Consider the following 6,422-nt stretch of genomic DNA (forward strand, 5'->3'; position numbering starts at 1 on the left):
GGGAGACAAAGGGCAAATCAGGGGTTGACAGAATGTGGTTTTCTCATTGGCCTGGTTTTGGTTTATAAACATTGCCTCACGTGTCTTTGTGGTGCCGCGCAGTATGTGTTAGGTTGGCTTGGTCAGGGAATTGTTGGTCAATGACGCAGCACAGCTTGGGTTTATGTTGGTGCCACAGATGTGAATATTAACAAAAAGGACTTTTTGTGTTGTTGGTGTCATGGACCTTGCCTTCATGCTGTGCTGCACCATCACACAGGACCTCTCCATCCATTTGAATGAACAAACTTTTCGGCTTTGCTCATATCTTTGGTATCCTTTGATATTAAATGCTTGTAGGCTGACTGTGTGGTTTTTATGAGGATCTTTTGAAGTGGTGATTTATTAGTGTTGAACTCCAAACTGTAAGCATATGCCTCTTGTCATTTTAGTCGCTCCAATTTTGCAACCTACACTGCATGGACATGTGCTGTTATAAAATCATTTTTGGCATTCAATATGCAGTATAACTACGCACAACAGCTTTCAATTCCGGTCCAGTGGAACTGTCAAGGTTTAAGGTTTGACCCCAGGATGCAGAGAACAGGACCAAATGCAGGTAAACAATATTTATTTTAGCTATAATCGCAGCAGAAGTAAAAGCAACTCAAGTAGCAGACAGACAAACAACAATGATCCCACACAGGGAGAAGCACACACCTGAACTAAATAGATGGGACAAATTAGGGACAGGTGTGGGTGGCTATGGCAACGAAGGCAGACGAGGCAAAACAAGAGCCTGTGAGAAATAGTCAGCTTTTCATTTGACAGGCGCCAATCACGTGCTATGTAAAAAGTCACTATGATCTTGTCACCCCTTTGAAATTGCAGGAGGTCATTACTCAATATAACAGTTTAACTCACGATTTCATCTTATAAAGAACATTAAACTCATCACACAGCAACTAACACTACGTCAGAAATATAGAATCATGAACCAATAAGAGTTTTATATGAAAAAAACTAAATTTTAAAATGTTGCCATCATGCATTTCATTTGAGGAGCATACGTATACTATGCAAATTTCACTGCTGTGTTATTGTGCAATGACAATAAAGGAAGTCTATCTATCTGTTTATCTTATGTCCAAACACTAAATGTTTGGTTTAGTTTACTTCAAACCTATATTGGTACATGTTTGCATATTTGTGTATACACCTTTAGTGTATTAAGTTACTGTGTGATGAATTTAATGCTGTTTTTTTGAAAGATGACGCTGTGGGTGACCTCCACTGACTTCCAAACGGTTGACAGGCTTGTTGTAAGTGCCCTAACAGCACTAAAAGCTCCTGATTGGCTAATGCCAAAAATAAAGCTATCGTTTTCACACTGACACGCAACAGTCCTTTCCTGATATTGCTTTTGGCAGATCCATCCTCCTCAAAGTAGAAGTAGAAGAACTTTTTATATTTTGTGTTGCAGGGGTTATTTCACTTCAATTTTCCCAATAATACACAGCATAGGTGTGTCCCGGCTTTTCCACACCAATAATAATGGCTAAAGTAGGTGATATGGCGTTAATAAGACAGCAATTGTCCGTATTACTAGTCAACATAATGTGGATATGGATGGGTCGGTTATATTAAAGGATTCCCCAGACAAAATCTGTCTATATTGTCCCAACTCTAAAAGAACCATTTTCCACCCTTTACAGAGATTCAGTCATCAACGTGTGGATGCTTTGTTTGGGCACTGTTTGGCTGTCCTATAACCCAGACAGTGTAAGGAAACGGACTGTAAGAACATTGAGATTAAACTGTGCAGATGTTCATCATTATATTTTGAACTTGTCCCCAACAGTTTGTCATTACAATGTACAATTTCAATGTTCTGCAGAGACAAAAGGTGACGAATTTGTGAGGAGAAATGTCCGTCATCACACTGTAGACTATTAACATTCTTTCAGTGGCCTCTCATTGTTCCACAACCAATTGCCTGCAGCGTCCTCCCAAGTCTTTCCATTGAGAAGAAATGACAGAACATGTCACTGTGGCGAGAAAACACACCCACATCTTTGTATGCAGACATCTTTAAATTTTTACATTTTTACATTTTATCTGCGCTATCAGTCCACAAAAAAGGATTTAAACTTGTTCTGAGTAATCTTACTGTTTGCTTCAGTAAGACAACTGAATCATACATTCATCACCTTTTATTGTTGATTTAAGATTTAAGTGAAGCGATGTGTTCTCTTACCAAATCTCAGGAATGTAGTCATGCTGCGGTGGCCGAATAAGTGTCTTATTATCCCACTTGTGTCCCGTCCAAGGCAGCATTGCTCGAAAACATTTAGTCACTGCACCATTTGGGAGTCAATCTGGGAAAGTAAACAGAGCAATTAAGAATGGGGGTGAGGAGTCGTGTGGGATTTTCCCCGTATGGTCGCATCAAAGCAGCTCTGGCCCTGACGCTGACCCGTGAGTAATGAGTCTGTCCAGTGTTGAAGGTGAATATGCTTGTTTTCCTGCATTGGTACATGTGGGAACAGCCACAGGTAAAGTGGTGACAAAGTGCAGACTGTCGGATATCGGCTGGGATCAAAGGAGGCTGTTTTATCACCACTCGTTGCTGTAATGTGCAGTTTACTAACAATGGTAGCATCTTATATTGCATGGTTAGCAATGTACTCTTTTAATGATGAGATTTCCTGGATAATGTACTCTTTGCTTTCAGCAGCTTGACAAGTCACTTCACAACAGCTGCAGCATTTGAAATAAATCCAACTTGGCCCTCACACTTGACAAATTGATGTCGGAGCCAAATGAAAAAAAAAAAAACATTCGGATATAGGGAATGATTTGTGGTTCCGTGTGTCTGATGAATGACTCCACACCATTATGTAGAAAAATGTTGGCACGCGTCAGCCTCTCGGCTTTCATTTTTTCTGCTTTCGCAGCAGTATTATTTCCAAGAGCGAAGGCATTCAGGCTGATTGAAGCTTGCAGCAGATTGCGCATGACTTCCCCACCATCTGCAGCAATGAGATACCTCTGCATGGCGGCGGGGGCCATTCCCATGGGGAAAGAAACCCCACTGTAAAACTTCCAACACATTCAGAAATAATAATGTCTAAACTTAGCCTCCACTGCACATCTACTTGACAATTTCAAATGTTAATGTTCACCATACAGTATGTAGCACAAGTTCATGAGTACCAGGGTGTTTTCCCAATCCACAATGGAAGGGCCCGACAATTAGGATTTGGTTTTTGCCTCCTCAGCTGTGACATTTTAACCTGATTGATGGTCCTGCTTGATGGTTTTCCAAGCAGCTGCCAGCGGAAGAGAAAGTCCCCCTTCTTCTCAGATGTCCAAACATGACATCAGGACATTCGTCAGCCATACGACACATTGACAAACACACACGCATGTCTCATCACCTTTTACAAAGCTAAAAGCTGTATTTACAGGATATATTAATGCAAAGAAATCCACATTAAGTGTATTGTTTGGATTAGTGTGAGTGGCCACATTCCAACAGATCGGGCTGCTCTTTGCGTCAATTCTGGTCACAAAGACAGCCAATATATCCAAAATATTACCTAAAAACAAAGGCACAAATTCCAAAGAAAGGCAGCATAAACACAGGAACCTGAGGTCACATGCTTGTTTGAAATATAAGCAATGTTTCGGGGAATAATGTGACTTCTAAAGCCGCAACAACTTGGCAATTTGAACCGCCATTGTACATGATGTCCCCAGTTTTATGAGACTTTTTTTTCTCTCTGTTGTTGTTGACAAGAAAGAATGCTCATAGCAGGATCTCTGCTGTTGCTACTTGAGTTTTCAACCATTTTGGCGCTCTCCTGACCCCATATCGGGACCACAGGTTCAGAACACTTTGAGTTGAACTTGGACCGGTGAGACTTACGTATTCCTTGAAATAAACAAGTTACAAGTGCAGGAAGCCGTTAGCAAGTCAAGTTAAGGGCTAAAGTTCAAAGTGGTTGCCTAGCAACAAACAACACAGACTGACAGCTGCAGGAGGAGCTTCTTGATGAAGTCAATGAAAAAAAATAGATATTTGGGTAATACAGAATGATACCGAGGTTCTTGGGTTGTTGTCTTGAATAATAATAGTATTCATCTCCAATTCTGTAATGCCAGGCCATGTTATAATGGGTTTCGGCATTTTGTATTACTGATGGTTTGTATAATTTGACATGGTAGTGGTGGTATTAAGAGGTAGTTTAAGTCCCCATTGAAGCAATCACTGCTTTACATCCAAGAAGGTCCAATTAGGAATGACTTTAATCAGGGGAGGAATTGAAGGACCTGGCTGGGAAGAGATCAAACATAGTCAAGTCAAATTTTTTCAGTCTAATAGGGCTAACAGCATCAATTAGCCTTTGCTATAACTTAGTGGCTTAAACATGTCCTGTTATTATGATGACAATTGATTCATTTTCTACTTGTAATCCACACATAAAACATGTCTGTGCTGTCTGTGGTGCTGTAAACCACAGTAGTATTGGATCGCCTTGAATATTGTTTACCTCTGGAATATTGTTATTATTCTGGGATATTTAGTGTCTGCATCAATCGCAACTGGCCTTTAGGTCACAGGAGTGAAAAAACAGAACACAAACAATCCAGAAGGGGAAACATTTTCGGCTGTCATGCAGAGTTAAAAGTCGATGATTGGCATTGAGGTTTATTGATGGCCTCCAGGGGAAGGAACGAGACGACTCATTGGTTGTATTTCTGTCAGCATGATGGAAAAGGTCCGACTACTTTCTAGAAAACATTTGGGAGATCTGCAGCTAGTGTGAAAATGAGCACTAACTCCTTATCCATATATCAGACAATTGTCAGACACATGCCTGCCAATCAAGGATCATCATCACATCAATAATCATAAAGAGTTAAATCACACTTTGGCCTACTGACCTACTTACTAGTACAAACAGACTAGCATGTATGACTCAGCATGCCTTGGTGTTGCTTACTCAAAGTTTCTTACTATTCTGCACATTTTTTTCCAGTTTATTTGAACGTCTCACACCTTTTAAATTTCACTTGAGGTGACATCACCAGTTTACAGACGCATTTCATACCACCCAGCTCAGTCAGCAGCCTCAAACATCTCATAACAGCCTCAAAAGACAGTGTGGAATAATCCAACGTTGAAGGGGACTTATTACGACTTGTGGACTATTGTAGATAGAGAGAATACAACATTTAACAACATTTATAGGTCCTCTTTAAAATCGAATGCAAACTTTTTCCAGTGGGGGGAGAGAGTGTCATATAATAAAAAATAAATACATTAAATATAATAATAATACTACTAATAATAAAAATAACAACAACAACAACAACAATGATAATAATAATAATAATAAATACAGGAGACATAAATAAAGGACACAAGGGCCACTTTGATATTTAGTAAAGCATATGCTAAGCAGTTACCTACTGTGTATGATTATATTATATTATTTATTTTATTTTATTTTATTATTTTAGTTTTTGTAAGATTATTACTTATTTGACTCCCATAATATGATAACTTTTAACCAAACTTCAAACTTCAAAGAGTACAACTTGAGCACTAAGACCCATCGGCTGTACAGAGGCCCTATTGTATTGTTTTCCGATTGTTTTCTTTGTTTCTCATAATATCATGACTAAAAAAATATATCATTAATATTTCAGTCTCATAATATGTGTTTATTCTCTATTCTACAATTTTTTTTCTTAACATTTTGTCATTATTACTTGGAAAATCTCCAAATCCCTTTTTGCACCTGTCAGAATATTATGACTTTAAAGCCATAATATTTTGACTTTTTGTTGGTCTAGCATCGCCCATCAGGTGTCGCTGCCTGTTTTTCCTCCTCAAGGAGGGCAGCAATGGGAAAGGAGGGTTGTAACTCTGCACCTGCAGCACTCTGGAGTTGTCTGGACGCCAAACTGAGACTTGCAATGTAGGGAATTTACCTGAAAATAGTTTCCTTCACACCCTCCTCTCGTTTTATCACTGTGTCTTTTTCTGCTCTGGACCGGCACGTTCGTCATGTTGGCATTTCACTTATTTGCATGTGACTCACTCGCTCAGGACTGCTGTTAAACACTTCAAAGTGACCTGGCTACCCAGAGTACCTTGCTGCTCTGACATCACTACTGCCTATTTTCACAGCTGCTGCTCTCAGTGCCAAGGCGGCCCACTCCTCACCGCTTCTCTCTTCCGCTTTGGTGTGTGTGTGTGTATGTGTGTGTATGTGTGTGTGTGTGTGGGGCTATGGGTGTTTATGTCTGAGGGTCAGGTCTTGTGAATTTGAAGGTGTGTTTGTTGGCACTATAACAGACAGACTTCACATGCCAGGGTGTTTTACATGCTCCTCATCATAAACTGCTGTTTGTGTATGTTGGGGGGGAGG

At 39.9% G+C, this 6,422-nt stretch overlaps 1 long non-coding RNA gene across 1 annotated transcript; it reads right to left on the minus strand.

Moving 5' to 3' along the window:
• Positions 1-593: 593 nt before the first annotated feature.
• LOC131104470 (uncharacterized) lies at positions 594-6,114 on the minus strand. Its single transcript, XR_009119780.1, has 3 exons — positions 5,983-6,114; positions 2,237-2,357; positions 594-2,027 (listed from the first exon to the last, which is right to left on the minus strand). It is a non-coding gene; the product is annotated as an uncharacterized LOC131104470 (long non-coding RNA).
• Positions 6,115-6,422: the final 308 nt, after the last annotated feature.

This window comes from Doryrhamphus excisus, chromosome 16 (assembly GCF_030265055.1).
Source record: "Doryrhamphus excisus isolate RoL2022-K1 chromosome 16, RoL_Dexc_1.0, whole genome shotgun sequence".
Taxonomy (NCBI): domain Eukaryota; kingdom Metazoa; phylum Chordata; class Actinopteri; order Syngnathiformes; family Syngnathidae; genus Doryrhamphus; species Doryrhamphus excisus.